General features: G+C 38.3%; 1 protein-coding gene across 8 annotated transcripts in view; it reads right to left on the bottom strand.

The window, feature by feature from the left end:
• map2 (microtubule-associated protein 2) overlaps positions 1–17594 on the bottom strand; it is a 128076-nt gene that overhangs the window by 92652 nt on the left and 17830 nt on the right. For 2 of the 8 annotated variants that reach the window (XM_053234330.1, XM_053234331.1), the window contains exon 1: positions 673–1854. The exons of 1 other annotated variant lie outside the window; for it this stretch is intronic. The gene's annotated coding sequence lies outside the window, so the exon portion shown is untranslated. Of the gene's footprint in view, positions 1–672; positions 1856–17594 lie in introns of those variants that run through there. 5 more of the 8 variants (XM_053234337.1, XM_053234333.1, XM_053234334.1 and 2 more) reach the window with 5 other exon arrangements.

Raw genomic sequence — 17594 nt, 5'->3', positions numbered from 1 at the left:
GCTCAGATTTACTTTTCAAATGTAGTTTTATTCAGCTTCAAAAGCACCTGAACATGATCCCAGTTTTCCCTTTTCTCTCCGAAGGTGTGAATGTGATCAAGTCGAGTTTTAATGATTTATAAATCATCGCCCTGTCTGCTGTCACTCAGAAGAGCTTCCCTTTCTGCTTCCTCTCAAGGAAACTTTCTTCCTCATGTCATCTCAGGGAGTTTTTCCTCACCACTCTCACCTCTGGCTTCTTCATTAGGAATCTAATTCTACATCCAGATTTCTCTATTTCTCTGAAAATATCTATTGTTAAAAGCACTGTACAGATAAAGCTGAATAGACAATTACATTTGCAGTCAGAGAGTAAAGTTAGACAGGAAGTTACAACCAGGCAGAAAGGCTTCATCCTCATGTGGTGGTAGTGAAACCGAAGTTGTGGAAATGGATGGAGAAGTGAACGAAAGCCTCGCTCTCAGTCTGCCTGACAGATGTGAGCGAGGGAGACGCTCTCTGATCTCTGATTGGATGAAAAGAAAAGGCAAAGCTGCCGACTCAGCAACGGAGCTCTTCTCTAACATATGAGCTGCGAATTTGTTAATAAACACACACACACACTATAACACACACTGACACATAAACACACAACTGCAATATGAAGGAGAGCGAGAGAGGATGATGGAGTACCAGTTCTTGGCTGAGGTGTCATTTCCTCCCTCTCTCTCTCCTCGTCTCTCTCTCTCTCTCTCTCTCTCTCCGTTTCTTCATCCCACTCTTGTGAAGAAGACAGGAAATTCCTCTTGTGTGAAATATGCTTCCCAGGGGCCAGTTTAGCGCACAGGCTTAAATAATGAGAGCGAGAAAGGAAGTGCAGAGAGGGGCAATCCTCCAGAGGGAGGGAAGAGATGGACAGAGATGAAGAAAGAGCAGGAGAGACTCAAAAAAAAAGGCATTTGCACAAATGTAAAGCACTAATTATATGTGAGGTTTGTTTGCGATGGATAAAAACCCCAGAGATATTTCACATCATCATCTTCATCATCAAACTGTATATAAATCAGAGAGAGAAAGCTAGAAATAAAACCAGAGGAAATGAGGGAAAGAGGGGGAAATCACAGGAAAGAAGTAGAAAAATTGACTAAGAGAATGTTACAAGGAGAGAACGAATACAATAACAGAGATAAGAGAAAAGTGAAAGGAAGACAGGGAGAAAAGATTAATAGTGCCATTTTTTGCTGTTAGTATTATTGTTATTGCTACAGGTGGCGCGATACCATTTTTTCTTTTTCAAAACTGATATCGATATCGATACTCATCTTATTACTTTTTCCTTTTCTTCTTCTAAGCTTTAAAAAATACATAGATAAAAATATGACTTACGCAAAACCTCACCTTTATATTTTCGGTTAAACAGAAAAATCACGTACATGACAAATATAACAAATGTAATTAAGTGTAAATATAATCAAATCTTAGAAAAACAATACAATCATGCCTCTTTCCAAATAAATCTTTTCCAAATTGAATTCCATTCTTTTCCATTTGGTACAAATTTGTTCCTTTTTCTTTACTTTCAATATCTGATCTGCCATTTTTTTTTGCTACTAAAAGGTTGATACTGATCCCGGGTATGAGATTAGTACCATCTCTAGTCGTTTCTGTGTTATTGTTGATGTTAGCATTGTTAATAGTGACATTTTGTTATTTTTGCTGTTGTTTTCACACAGTTTTCGCAACTTTATATTGCACTGTGTATGGTCATGTCAGTAAAAGAGAGCTATAGTGAACTGAAAGAAAGAAAGAGAGAGAGAGAGAGAGAGAGAGAGAGAGCAGTGTGAAAAATGAGAGAAAAATTAAGAAAGAATTGGAAAACTAGAGAATGCAAAGTAAAGAGAGAGAGAAAAATACTCTGACAGAGAGAGGTGTTTAGTATATACAAGACAGAAAGGTTGAAAAGTTTGTATATTTATTTTTGCTCTTTTTTTTTTAAATTGTGATTTGTATAAAAATTCTGCTTTGGCAATACTGTAACTGCTGTAATGGCCTTGCCACGAGAGTTTATTGAATTGAACTGAAATTAATTGAAAAGAAACAAACAAAAAAAAAAAACTGATGATGATGTAACAGCAGTGAGATATCAAGGGCTTACATTGACCGCAAACTGCAAAACTCTGACTGAATTAATCATATAATTACATTTTTACAAATGTTTCCAGAAGAATATGAAGGGAGCAAGAAAGAGAGAGAGAGAGACAGAGAGAGAGAGAGAGAGAGAGAGAGAGAGAGAGAGAGAGAGAATCCACACAATGGTGCTAGTTTTTCCTCTTATCGCTAACTATATTACTCTAGTTATTGTTTTTTTTTTCATACTGAAATTGTGAGTTATCTGTTGTGTTTGTCGTTCTCACACAGTTCTTCAAGTTGTGGTAATATTGTATTGTATACCGTCCCATCAATAAAAGAGCTTTATTAAACCCAAACAGAGAAAACAATGAAGAGAAATAAAGAACATGAGAAGAACGAGTATGAGTTAGAAACTACACACGGGAAGTTTAAAAATAAGGAAAGGCACATGTAACCTTGAAGAAAAGAATTAATACTACAGAGGGAGAGAGCAGAGGATTGAAAGAAAGAAAGAAAGAAAGAAAGAAAGAAAGAAAGAAAGAAAGAACTGACAGCAGGAGAGACGGATAGTGCCAGGACTGTGGCTGAGGGCAGTGGCCACTTCAGGGTGGGTAAAGAAGGGTGTAGTGAAAGCTCTGGACCAAGACACTCTCCTTACACACACACACACACAAAACATTACCAAAATACTGTTGAAGAAAACACGCCTACATGTGCTACATGTAGTGCTGTGACGTGTGTGTGTTTGCGTGTGAGAAAGAGAGACAGAGAGAGAGAGAGAAAGAGGAAAGGAAGTAGTCTGGCTCCACACTGCTGGCTAATTTGCTCTCTGTGTAACATGGATGCCCTTTTATGTGTGGTTTCTTTCATTCTCTCTCTCTCTCTCTCTCTCTCTCACACACACACACACACACACACACATGCACACACACACACACACACACTCAAGCGGTCTCAGGGGGTTTAGTCTCAGTAACGGGTAGAGCTGAATGTGTATGTAACATTAAATATCTATGCAGGTCCATGGGCTGTGTCTCTGAGCTGCGTGTGTGTAAACTGTACTAGTAATGAAAACAGCTCCACTGCGTACACCGCATAATTACCAACACAATATTTACTTTTATCACGCAAACAAAACGCAAACCTTTCTGCCAGAATGCCACTGCTTCACTCGTAAGAAAACTTACTGAAGTACTACAGCCTCAATGTCCACTACATCTTCACACAACATTCCCGACCACTGTTGTTATTATTATTATTATTATTATTATTATTATTATTATTATTAAAGAGTTTGCTGAATCACAAAAAATCCAAGTTCTTAGAATTAGATTTTTATTTATTTTATACATTATCCCAAACATTTAAAGTTCCTTTGTCTTTAAAACACATTATAAACTACAAAAATAATATTTTAGCAAGTAAAATATCTTGAATATAGGCAAATTCAACTAATAATATATAAATTGATGTATACATATATAAAACTAAAATATATATATATATATATATATATATATATATATATATATATATATATAATATTTCTAACTTTATTACATAGTTAAGTAAACAAATGTAAGATTATTAAGCCTAATTCTAGCCTTTTCTATTCATTTCAAGCTTGAATAGAATTCTTTTGTCAGATCATTTATTTCTATTAAAAAAAAAGCAAAATCATCTGCCAATAGAGTAATAAGACTAAGACCATTTTAAGCTAGAAATTAGTATGTATGTCTAAAAACAGGCTTAAGGGTCTTATATTTGTTACATTTCTCATAATAAGGAACATTAGATAACTTTTCCTTCATTTAAGATATCTTCAAATGCTATCATTTATTGTCGTGGAGAATTAAATATATTTTGTTTTTCAAACAATGTCCATAATACATGGAAATCTATAGTTTCTTATTATGTGTAAATTACATAACTAAACTTTGTCTAATCTAAAAAGCTAATGCATCTATCTAACATCAAAAATTAGCTAATTTAAATGCATAAATTAAAAATTTATATCCGGAATCGATAGATTTCTGTAAAGATGCTTTGTGACAATGTACATTTTTAAAAGCGCGACACAAATAAAAACGAATTGAATTGAATTGCTTCTTTGTTTAATATTCAGTGCACATACTACAGGCTAACATCCATGACTCTCATAACCTTAACAGCATTAGACTGATACATAGACATCACTTAAATTTGGTGTTACAAGATTTCAGATCCCACACTTCAGCTGTGTACATGGTCCAGAATATAACAGACCAACATGACTAAGTGTACATGTGTGGTGTGTGTTTTAATGATGTAATGCTCCCGTAACACACACTGTGGCCCTGCAGACAAGGGGCTCTTTCAGCAGGAGCTGTGTTGTCGTCGTAAACAGCTCTGCCTCTTGGTAGTAGCCTTTTTTAACGCTTCCGACCCCCTAACCCCCTAACCCCTACTCCCTCTCTCTCTCTTTCTCTCTTTTCTCTCTCACACACAGCCCAAACCACACTCTCCTTCTAACTGCCAACACACTAACACACACTACAAAAAGAACACAACAACACAAGGGGAACGCAACACAAAAGGAAAGGCAAGGACACACGAAGGACGGCGATTCTTTCAGAGAACTCTTCAGTCAGGAACCATCACATTGTGAGCCATGTGTGAAAGCAAGAAGGGTCAAAGGTCAGGCTATGTGCTTGGTTTCCTGCTGCTGAGGGAAATAAAGCAGCAGTTCAACTTTGCATTTGAACTCTTCAATCCTTTCACCTCCCACTTTTCATTGCCATCCATCTGTCCAGCTTGTGGAAGACCTTAATCTTGTGTCCCATTCACATGCTAGTATAATCCACACACCTAATGAGCCAGCATAACTCCTAATCCAGCACGAGGATCAGCGCTTCTCATTACACTGCATGTTGAAAAATACTGACATTACTGGGTGGTTAATGGAGGATATTGGTGCTGGCTGGGGTATATTAGTGTATGTTGGAGAATGATGGCATTGTTTGTTAAAAAAAAATGGTGTACATTGGTGTATGGTGGTGTTTGTTGGAGAATGATGGTGTTTATTGGTGTATGGTGGTGTTCCTTGGAGAATGATGGTGTTTATTGGTGTATGGTGGTGTTCCTTGGAGAATGATGGTGTTTATTGGTGTATGGTGGTGTTCCTTGGAGAATGATGGTGTTTATTGGTGTATGATGGTGTTTGTTGGAGAATGATGGCATTGTTTGTTGAAAAAAGATGGTGTACATTGGTGTACAGTGGTGTTCGTTGGAGAATGATGGTGTTTACTGGTGTATGGTGGTGTTCGTTGGAGAATGATGGTGTTTATTGGTGTATGGTGGTGTTCATTGGAGAATGATGGTGTTTATTGGTGTATAGTGGTGCTCGCTGGAGAATGATGGCATTGTTTGTTGAAAAAAGATGGTGTACATTGGTGTGTGTTGTTGGAGAATGATGGTGTTTATTGGTGTATGGTGGTGTTTGTTGGAGATTGATGGCGTTTATTGGTGTATGGTGGTGTTCATTGGAGAATGATGGTGTTTATTGGTGTATAGTGATGCTCGCTGGAGAATGATGGCATTGTTTGTTGAAAAAAGATGGTGTACATTGGTGTGTGTTGTTGGAGAATGATGGTGTTTATTGGTGTATGGTGGTGTTTGTTGGAGATTGATGGCGTTTATTGGTGTATGGTGGTGTTCCTTGGAGAATGATGGTGTTTATTGGTGTATGGTGGTGTTCCTTGGAGAATGATGGTGTTTATTGGTGTATGTTGGTGTTCGTTGGAGAATAGATGGCATTTACTGGTGTATTATGGTGTTTATTCGTGAATGTTAGTATATATTGGAGAATGGTCTTGTTCATTTGTCTACGGTAATGTTTGTTAGAGAATGGTGGTGTTCATAGATGTATGGTGGTCTTTATTTATGAACATTGGAGACTACTGATGTTTCTTGGTGTTTGATGGGGAATATTAGTTTTTGCTGATGTTTGCTGGCCTTATTTGGAGATGCGTTGGTGCTCTTGGCAAAGAAAGATGAACCCTGATCATTAGGAAAAGAAGATTATGAGAATTAAAAATAGGAAAACAAACCTTTGTAAACACCAGATAAGTAACTACGTGACACAAGGAGTAAGTAGATAGTGAAAATGTAGCTACAAATTTATAAAATAAGCTGCAAAAGTGAACTCCGTGATGTGCTAACTAATTAAGGGTTATTAATGCTGGAGTCTATCAAACGATGAGCTTAACGAGGCATGCAGTAAATACTTGGCTGGGAAACAAACATGTGAGCGAAGCGTAGGCTTAGGCACGTAGGAGGGAGTCTCTGTCTGCCAGAGCTGAATCCACACTCAAGCACCCTTCAAATCTACACTACAAAACACAAGTACTCCAAAATATCTCTTCTCCTTCCCGCCAGACACCCGACACAAGGAGTAATAAACAAGCGGGCACAGACCTCTGCATGCTCCCATGAAACACAATGTTATACTCATGCTGCCAGAAGACTGTTCCCTCCCGCTCTGTTAACATATCGCCAACGCTTTGATATAATTGTCAGGGTGAGTGAACTCATGAAACGAGGTGGAAGCTGACGCCATGTGTAACACTCAGCCGCAGAAGTGTAGGGTGTGTTACAAATCACAGACGGGCAGGAAATTTCACAGCTTTTCACAAACCTGCGTAGATCTACAGCACAAGTACGTAAAAAAAACTCGACACACACAGACAGTGAATGTTTAGAGATCAAGCTAGAGAATTCAGTAATTCGGTAAACTTAAAGAATTCAGTAAGCGCTTTATCCTGGTCAGGGTGGCAGTGGATCCGAAGCCTATCCTGGGCTATACACTCTGCATAAGGAGTCAGTCTACCTAGGGCCAATTTAGCATAGCTACTGGCTTGTTTTTGGAGGTGAGAAGAAACCAGAGAACCCAGAGGAACTCATATCGACACAGGGAGAACAGAGACAGAAGCTCAGCACAAACTTCAACACCAACATTCAAACACAAATACCACCATTATCAATCAAACGCAAAAATCATGGCCTTCTTTATCAAACACCAAAATGTGACTGGTGTTTCTCCATCAAACACAAACAAACACCACAAATGCTTCCATAAATCACTAAATATCATTAATAATCTCTACCAAACACCAAAAAGCAGCTGGTGTTACTCATTCAAGCACCAGCAAACACTGTATTCCTCCAACAAACACGAACCTCCATGAAACACCAACATGCATCAACATTCTCCATCAAACAGCATGACACCTTCATCAACTATGGAAAAAAACACACTTCCCTAAAACACCAACTAACTCCAATATCCATCATCAAATAACTAAAAAATCCATAGCGATATTTTCAATCAATATCTTTCATCAAACACCAACGAGATTCAAGAACTTTATTATCATATGTACAAGGCCCTTGTACAATGAAATTGCTTGTTCTTAGCTTGGATAAATAATATTATTTAAAAAAATTAAAGACAATTGTTTAAAAATTGTGCGACAGATAAAAAGCATGCTACAATGTGCCATAAAATTAAGAAATAGAAAAACTAACCAAATACCAATCCTCTCTATCAAACTCCATCGCCTTGGACAAGAATTGATCATCCAGTGTGTGTGAAGACAGTGTGGAGTTGGCCGTGTTGGGGGAATTTGGGTTAAAGAGTTGTGTAACGTTACGACTCTGTGCTTCATCTCCATACGGATCAGTGACAGCAGCTTCCTGTCACTTCCTGCTGCAAGGCACAGGATGTATACATACACCACTCACCACACAGTACAAAGCCCTCCACTGCAGCCAGGCAATACGAGCGTCCATTAAGACACCTCTCACATAAAATAACTGTTCCAGTGGTTGCTAAAACACACACACACACACACTCTCACACACACACTACCAGCAGCATCATCATATCCATCAAATGCCTTCATCCTCACTCAGCATGACACTGGTTTTGAATTATTCATTAGGAGAATTGACTTGGGACTGGATAATGATCGGGGAACAAAGAAAGCGCTCTAGAGATCTAAAGCTTTGCAATTATAATCTAATTAAATGTTGATTTATTGTCACAGACAAATGAATCTATCAGAATGATCAAGTCTTATCCTCACATCAACATACTCGCTTTTTCTGAGCAAAGATTTAAAAAATAAATAACCACTCTTCAGGCAGAATAGTGCGGGCTTTTTTTTCCCAGCCTGCTGTGTGTGTGTGTGTGTGTGTGGTGTGTGCGTGTGTGTGTGGGGTTGGTTTTGGCCCATTGACATGCTGACTAACTCCTTCCACTCTCTGAGCCTCTTACTGCCTTCATGAAGAGGTTCTTCTGCCCAGAGCCGTGGGCGGCCGAACCTCTGTTACCACGGCAACACACCCGGAGTCAGTTTCCATAGCAACGAATAATAGCATCGGAGAGGCCTTCGGGGACTGGATGGAAATTAAAGATAAAAAAAAAAAACAACGATAAGAGGTTGATGGTTGAGTGAGAGAGACAGAGAGAGAGAGAGAGAGAGAGAGGATGGTGAAAGAAAGAAAGCAAGAGAATGAAAGAGAATAAATAGTGAGAGTTATAAATGCCAGAGAAGAGAAGAGAAGAGAAGCTACAGAAAGAAAAAGGGAAATATAGGCAGAAAGCAATGAAAAGCTAAAATGAGAGTGAGAATGGGAAAAAGACTGACAGAAAGAAAGAAAAAGAGTAAACACTGATAAAAAGTGAGTGAGAAAAAATATTTTTTAAGAGAGAGAGAGATTAAGGAGAAGAAGAAAGGGAAACAGAAATAGAATAAGAAGCAGAAATGAAGATAGATTAAAGAGAGAGAGAGAGAGAGAGAGAGAGAGAGAGTTATTCTGGTGTGTGTGTGTGTGTGTGTGTGTACACTCCTCATGGCTCCAGCTGTGATGCTGCAGGTTTTGTTCCTCCACTGGGACCAGCAGTATTTCTGCATTTCTGTCTCACACACTGCTCTGTGACTGTACACACATACAGCTCTCTGTGAAAAATCTCTCTCTCTCTCTCTCACACACACACACACACACACACACACACACACTACTGCAGCAAAAATGTTTCTGATCTTGTGTGAGGAGTGTGAGCAGTCTTGTCTGACTCGTCTGACTCCTACGCTTATTTACACTACAGTGTGTGTGTGTGTGTGTAGTAGCACTGTATAGAAGACCTTAACACTCTATAGCAGGACAGTGAGAAGTAAAGTCCCAGACAGCGCACACACACACACACACACGCACACACACACACAGTTAGCTAATATCAGCATATTTTGTCTCAGCATGCTGCTCATTTGTTAATCCACTTCGTCACATCTTTTTTATCAGTGTTTATGCATGTTCCTAATATTCTGCCTTTTTTTTTTTTTTTACAGCTATCATCAATTTGGATTCTTTATTCATGCTGACAAGTGGACAAGAAGACAAGGTGACATGTTCTTCTTCCCTGGGAGATGAAGACGTGTATGTGCTAGTGTTCCTTTTTTTTTTTTTTTTTTTTTTTGCTCATATTGCTCAGTAGACATATCAGTATGCAGGCGGTCATATACATGAATAAAAAAATCTGTTTCTTGGTGGTGTGAGAAGAGAAGAGAAGAATAAACCATAGAAAAAAATAGAGAAACAGAGTGAGACAGGATAAAAGGGAGTGCGAATGGGAAACAGAATGGCAGAAAAAGAAAGAAAGAAAGAAAGAAAACAAGTGAGAAGAAAGGGTGATAAAGAGAAACTATAGAAAGAAATAGAGAAAGATAAACAGAGAGAAAGCAATGAAAAGGTAAAATGGGAGTGAGAATGGGAAATATAACAGCAAAAGAAAGAAAGAAAGAAAGAAAGAAAGAAACATACAAACAGAAATATTGAGGGGAAAACAAAGGAAAAGGACAGTGAGGATAGAGAGACTGAAAGTAAGAGAGAAAAGAAAAGATAAAAGAAAGAGTGTAACAACAGCAGAGAAGAGAAGAGAAAAGAAGAGAAGAGAAGACACAAAGCAAAAGATAAAATGAGAGTGAGAAACAGAACGGCAAAAGAAAGAAAGAAAGAAAGAAAGAAAAGCAGTAACTGTTCACTTTTACTAGTCCACTAGGAGATTTGTGGAAACACTGATAAATAAAAGAGAGACACTAGCACACACAAAGATTAGCCAACAACAAACATTACCACATTCTACATCGAAAACTAACATAAACTTTATTTTAGCATTACAGCAGACATTGTCTCAATTTTATGCAAATTACTTATAAGACGTTTGTTGTATGGAAATGAAGTGGCAAATCTTCCAGAGTGGGTTTGTCCTTTGCTCAGTTCTCATCCGTCCCAGAAAAATGAAAACACAACACAACACTTTTTGTCGTTACTGAAGTCTTCGCTGAGGTCACAGAAGTCAGGCTACGTCTGACCCAGGCTGTTTCAGATGAGCTCCACTCACTGTTCTTTCACAGGAGAGATCCTCTCTCTCTCTCTCTCTCTCTCTCTCTCTCTCTCCAAGCCTCTGGAACACACATGTTGATAACCATAGCCAGGAAAACACACTCAGCATGTCACAGATCCACTGGCAGAACAACGTGAAATGGCTTTACCAGGATACAAAACAAATGGGCTCGGTTTGAGTCTCTTCAAAGCTTTGTAAGTGCTTTAGGGGACAAGAATTTTTTAAACCTTTGAAGTCCTACATTAAAAATACATTTTTCTTGGTCACTGGGAAAGAAATAAAGGGAAATGCGCATAAACATGGCATCAAAAATGGTCCACTTTCATTAGGCATAACATCCTGTCTTCATATTAAATGGCTACGAGTCACGAATGTCTACAGTTTTGTTTTTTTGTTTTTTTTTCTTGTGGTCATATCAAGAGCACTACGTTTGTCAGTCCTTCACTGTCCAGCTTTTGGGGTCTTAATGAGAAATGACAATCAAGTCCAAAAACAATAACAGTGAGGATACTGTATAATTTATAACCTACTATTAAACATTGACCAGTCTGTCTAGAATCTTCATTCCCACTTCGAAGCTATCTAAATATCTAGTTATGATAAAAAGGAAAACGTTCCTATAAACACAACGCATATTTTGACCGGGTGGCACGGTGGTACAGCGGGATGGTACAGTTTTTCCGCCTCACAGCTCCAGGGTCTCCGGTTTGATCCTGAGCTTGAGTTACTGACTGTCTGGAGTTCCACATGTTCTCCCTGTGTTCATGAAGGTTCTCTGGTTTCCTCCCAACTCCCAAAAACATGCTGATAGGCGGATTGGTTACACTAAATTGCCTACGGTGTCCCATCCAAAGTATTCCTGCTTCACATCTAGTGTTCTCGAGATAGGCTCTGGATCCACAGCCACCCTGACCAGGATGAAGGACTGTTTTAATTTAGCAGCAGTCAGACTTGCTAGGCTTTTAGGTTTTATCTGCACTGGAATCTGAAATGAAGCCAGATGGCATTAATAGTTTTCTGTTCGATTTTCCCATTAAAGCAAAACATGGATTAGGAAGGAAGCAGTTGCGCAACTCTAAACTGGACCACTCACACCAAATGACTGGTCTGAAATATTTACTATAGCCACTTGTACTTTATTTGTTGTTCTGCACATTTTTACTAACTCATTTGCATAAAATTGAGAAAATCCTAATTCCACAGTGGAGTTGCATGATTGCATGGGAAATTACTGCTTGATGGTGAGAACTTGGGATCAGAGTAAGAATGTTGATCTAGAATCAGTTCATCCTGTCCATATAAACGCTTTCTGCATCCAAAGTGCTCAAAAAAGTGCTCACGACACACACCATAACAATAATGTAACCATAACAACGCTCTTATCAAGACTAGCTAATATCGGCTAACTAACTTGCCTAGCTTGATCTCTAGTTTAGATTTATCATTATCAGTAATGCGGGTCATTTCGAGTACCGGTGAGTATTTTTCCTCACAAAAATAGTCACAGTGTTATTGTAAGTTGTACTGCAACTGGAATTCTGGCATTGAAATCTTTTCAAATCAACATGTTGCACATATCGTCGTGTCCATTTATTAACCAGACTAATTTTTCACCAAAACTTTGTCCTCCATGTGTTTTTTTCTCATTTAATCTCTAACTTGAGAAATGATTGGTTGAGAGATAAAAACACACTTGATGTCATTGCAATTTTATGAAAAATTGAATTTTTTTCAAGTTTGGAATCTACGCTGTAACCAAAAAACACAGACAGAAGTGCTTTTTTTTAAGAGCGGACACATTCTGCCCACTTTGCGGCTACATTAAGACGGATTACGTGTAAAATGTGTACTGGCGGTTGAGGAAAAATAATGTGTGAAATCACACTTATTCAGCAATGAGAGATAAAAGTGATTCCAGATCAGCCAAAGTCCAGCATCACTTTTTGTAATGGTCCAGATTTTTCGTCATCAACACAAAACCATTTCTACATCTGTCTGTGTTCATTCCTTCTAAAAAGGTTCAATTTAACAACAGACTTTGACTGGGAAGATACGATAAATCACAAAATATACTGCACATGGATCCAGCTCCAACAGTTATATGATCGTACGATCTTAAATATACAGTAAAACATTCAAGAGAGGGAGATATGGTGCAGGCTAAAGTCGTGTAGTGGATACATAAGTCGAATGGAATGTAGATTATATCTGTGGTAAATCTTACTAATCCCATTGTACTGCTATCTCTTGAATCTCTCCAGACTTGTATTTTAACCGAGACGCAAAGTCTCCGAGGTTATTTTTTTCCACCACCCATATTATTCATCTTTTTTTTTTCTTCTCGCTCTGTGTCTGATTCTGCATTGAAAAGATGTTTTCTTAGAGCTTTGATGGGCATTTGTCCAATATGTAACCAAAATAATTTGACAAAAGCTCTGACTGGTTCTCATGGACGCTATAAAATTATGGTATAAATGTGCACACCCATCTAGGATCACACACACTGATATTTTTCTATCTGCCCATAAACTTTATTGTTCTATCTGCCCCAAAACTGCCTTCCATTTCCAAGCCTGTCCCTGATCATGCTTTGTCAGCACTGGTTAAATATAGGAGCTGGCAGGAGGAGAGACGACTTTCCAAAGCTTTTCTATCCTTAAAAGTGTTTTGGCCTGACAGCGAGTGACGCCTAAAGAAACGTGGCTGAGTCAGTCGCAACAGAAGGTCTCTTTTTTCCCTATGGAGAAAACTATGTGAAGGTAAAACAAAGAGGAACGTTAGCGGCTTTATGCAACAGACAAGAAGAAGTTTCCACAAGAATCTTGCATCAAAATACTGCTTAGAAATCATTCCTCTGAAGTGGAGCCAGGATTTAGTGACCTTTAATCACCTTCAATCAAGATGTACCATAGTCCAAATTATACCACAGCGCTCTTGAGTTCTGGAATCTGATTGGTCAGAAGGTGTTGATTAATTTTCTATAACATGATGACATTGGTTAAATTGTAATTAATGTGCTCATTGTAATACATTATAGTTTCTATAGCAACAGCCCATTCACAGGGGCTTGTATGTTAGATGCTCTATAGAGTCCAAGACTACTAGTAATAAATGAAAATGAAAATGAAAAATGTTATACAATGTTTAGCCAGGTTTTATGGAAGGAGTCTCCAGTGTCAGTGCTTTGTAACAGTCAGTAAATCACTTCGGGATGTGCTGTTATTGAAAAATAATCTTTGGGACGGTAAGAGCAAATCCACAGTGTGTCAGGACGCATCACACTACCCTGTCTTTATTCCTTACTTATCGATTTACATCTGCTTTCCTTGAGAAGACTTCTCTACATCGTTATCTATATGGTTCCTCAGAGATCACTTCATTCTGAGCAGGTTCCTCTTTGAGACATGTTTCCCAGGAGGTGAACGTTAGCTACATCAGTCCATGCCTTCATACTAGATATCCATAAATTAGGATGGAAATAAAAAGTCTAAACAAGCCAAGCTTGTTTTCTATTAGCCATCAGATCCTTAATACAGAATCAGGACCAACTTTGGTAATGATTAGCTTTGGTGAATGAAGCCATTAGCCCTTGTGTAACTGATACGCAAATATCATGGGGGCTTTTTTTAAAGTGAAGAAGAACACACACATGCTCCCTAGATGGAAGTTTCATGGTTCTCTACATGGTGCGTCATATATTAATTTGTTCTGAGCATTGCCCAGTTCTCAGAAGGTGAGCTATATCAGCCCACTTCATCACAATAGATGGTTTGAGATTAGCATAGACTTAAAAAGTCTAAGTGAGCCAAAGCGTATTTTCTATTCACTTATTTTCTAATCAGGTTCACATCTTTTTGGTAAAAGAAGAAGCCATTAGCACTTGTGCAAGAGAGGAAGAACAGACATGCTTCCTAGATGGAAGTTCCATGGTAGATACTGTATATACATATATATTTTTTTTTGTTTTGTGCATCAACCATTTGATAGATGTTTCTCAGGGGGTGAAGGTTAGCTACGTCAACCCACATCTTAACAGTCACTGGATAGAGATTAGCACAGAAGTCAAATCAAACCTCTAAATTAGCCAGCTTTGTTTTATATTCAGATCTTTTTTGGTAAATGAAGAAGCCATCAGCGCTTGTGCATCAGAGACGAAGCCCAGACATGGTCTCTAGATGGTTCCATCATTTTCTACATGGTTCTGAGTAGAACCCCTGGGTGTTTCCCAGGAAGTAAAGGTTAGCCAAATCTGGCCCTTATTCTCAGAATGGATCCTACATGGTTTCAGGATGGTTCCACTGTTCTCTACATGGTTCCTCGTAAAATAATTTCGTTCTGAGAATCACACCATTGAAAGATCAATGAACTATATCAGCTCGCTACTTCACAGCAGACAGTTAGAAGCATTAAGAGTCTATACAAGCAAGGCTGGTATTCTATTCACCACCAGGTCATTAAGAAAGAATCAAGAGGAGCAATTTTGGTAAAAGACGCCATTAGCTTTTGATCCTCAAACATCATGGGGGCTTTTTTGAAGAGAGGAAGCACAGAAATGATTGGCACATATCTCTGACAACAAGGTGGAAATCAATCCAGACACCCCACAATTTTCTCCCAAGGAGACTGAAAAGGCCAGATCCTGAATGATGGACATCTGACTAATAGCCTGCGCAAGAAGCGATAAGGTCCAGCGAGAGAGAATAAGGAAAGAGAGATTTAAGATGAAGCTGCAGATTCAGTGGGGAGAGGTTTTGTGTTTGTTTGACATTTCCCTAAGAGATCTGAGACACGATGGTTAAGAATAAGTGGGAGCTTATCTTCAGTTATCGTCAGTTCTAAATCAGCGAAGGAAAGGTTAGCAGCCAAGATGTGTCTGACAGAGAAGGTCAGTTTTTGGATGCTGGAAGCTTCTCAGATACTATTTGTTCAAATTGTTCAGTGTCATATTTTCAGAATTCGGGACAAACTTTATAAATTAGATATTTTTGGCCATTACATTACATTTCACACAATACTTTGAGGTTGTGTACACTTCTAGAAATGGTTTCTCCAGTGCTTTTTCAATGGCCAGTGGTTCTACCATTCTAAAGAGCTTCTACTTGGAACCTTTCCTGGAAGAAAATTCTCCTTTTACAGGGTTTTTGGTCCCAGAGGAACCTTTTAAGATGCTAAAAAATCAGGGTTATAATAAAAGCTCCTACTCTGAAAACTGTGAAATTACTACTCTCCTGGGAGTTGTAATTTCAAGGCCAAATTTGTGAGGTTATTATCTTTGCTGTGCTGACTACCAGTAAACTTTACATTTTTCCATTTTTTTAACCACCACCCCCCTCAGAGGACAATTCATACTTTGTTAGCAATGTATAAAATATAAAATGACATTTTTATGGATTATTAAAGGCGAGACGGGGAAGGGGAAAAGGGAAGGAAGAAAAGGAAAGTAGAAGCAAAGCAAATAGAAAGAAAACAGAAAACATTCTTAGGCACATGTGTGAAATGCCATTTTAGTCTAAATTAAATAAATAAATATCCCTATGATATAAGTAATAAAATGAGTAAATGCATCAATAACCATATAAATGAGTCACTAAATAAATAAATAATACTGAACTCATCATTATAAAATATTATTCCATTGTACTCATTTTCAGAATCAGAATCAGAATGAGCTATTATTGCCAAGTGTGCTCACACACACAAGGAATCAGGACACACATACCAATAAGATGGCAACAATAACAATATTTTAACAATAACACTGTCTTTGTTATTGTCATATTTATTTCAAAATGGCATTTTTTTCAAAATACTACTTCTATTTCATAATGAAACATTTATATAATAATGATGTTTATGTCATAATTTCATAATTACAAATGGCATCCCATTTATGTGCATATGCAACATCAAAAGCAAAACACAGTTTGACAGCAAAACAGGAGTGAATACATGGGACAAAATTTAAAAATAGTAGAAAAAAAATACAAAGACAGAATGATACAACAGGGAGGAAATTTTTAGAGAGTGAGAAATACTATATAGCAAAAATAGAGAAAAAAAGGAGAGATGAGTAAACAATAAACATGGACACGGACCTTCTACAAACCACAGCTGAGCATTTTGCTTGATCTATGGAACCAGGTTCATCACAAAAACACTTCCATAAGATTTCAGTAAATAGATGGCAGAGGCAGTCTCTTCTCCCATTTACCCAAACAGCAGGCAATTTCCACCAATTTCCCCCCAAAAAAACATGACATGTTATCACTGCTGCAATGTCCTGCCAATCTACAGCTCTGCAGGAGCCTTCATAACCCTCATTAACTGCCAACTTTATATTTCTGAGCAGAACAACACACTGCTGGCGAATCAGAGACCTGTTACTCGGCTGCTCCAGTACCGCAGCCACTTTTAGGTCATTCAGCAGAGCATTCGACTTCATTAAAGCAAATTGTATGTTTCTCTGGTTAGGAGGCACTCCAGCTACTTGTGGTTTAGAGTGGAAATAATTTTGGAAGAGTTACATCATACGTTGTGGTTCACTGACTTTAGCGAGCCCTAAACCTAAGCTAAAACTTCTCACATTCAAGTAAATGTCTAGCAGAAGTAAGTCAAGGTGACAGGAATGAGGTTCTACAAGGGTGTGTGGCAAAACTTTGTCCAGATTATAACTCAGGTCAGGTCAAATTGACGTACTGCTACTAGACATTCAAAAAGTGCTAGATAGTGAAAACCTTTTTAGCCTTTATAGATTTAAGATGATGTTTGATACTATAACTGAAGTGTTTATAAATTCAAAATGGTGTGTGAAGGTTGGAGTGGAAGAACTCGAGTGTCTTGCACAGATCCCTGACCTCAACCCCACTGAACACCTTTGGGATGAACTGGAACACCGACTGCACCCCAGACCTCCTCACCAACATCAGTGTCTGATCTCACTAATGCTGTAGTAGCTGAATGAACAAAATCCCCACAGCCACACTGTAAATTCTAGTGGAAAGCCTTCCCAGAAGAATGGAGGTTATTATAACAGCAAAAG

Source organism: Pangasianodon hypophthalmus, chromosome 5 (genome assembly GCF_027358585.1).
Source record: "Pangasianodon hypophthalmus isolate fPanHyp1 chromosome 5, fPanHyp1.pri, whole genome shotgun sequence".
NCBI lineage: Eukaryota > Metazoa > Chordata > Actinopteri > Siluriformes > Pangasiidae > Pangasianodon > Pangasianodon hypophthalmus.
Note: the sequence above shows the minus strand (reverse complement) of the source record. Positions and strands in the feature narration are given on the sequence as shown.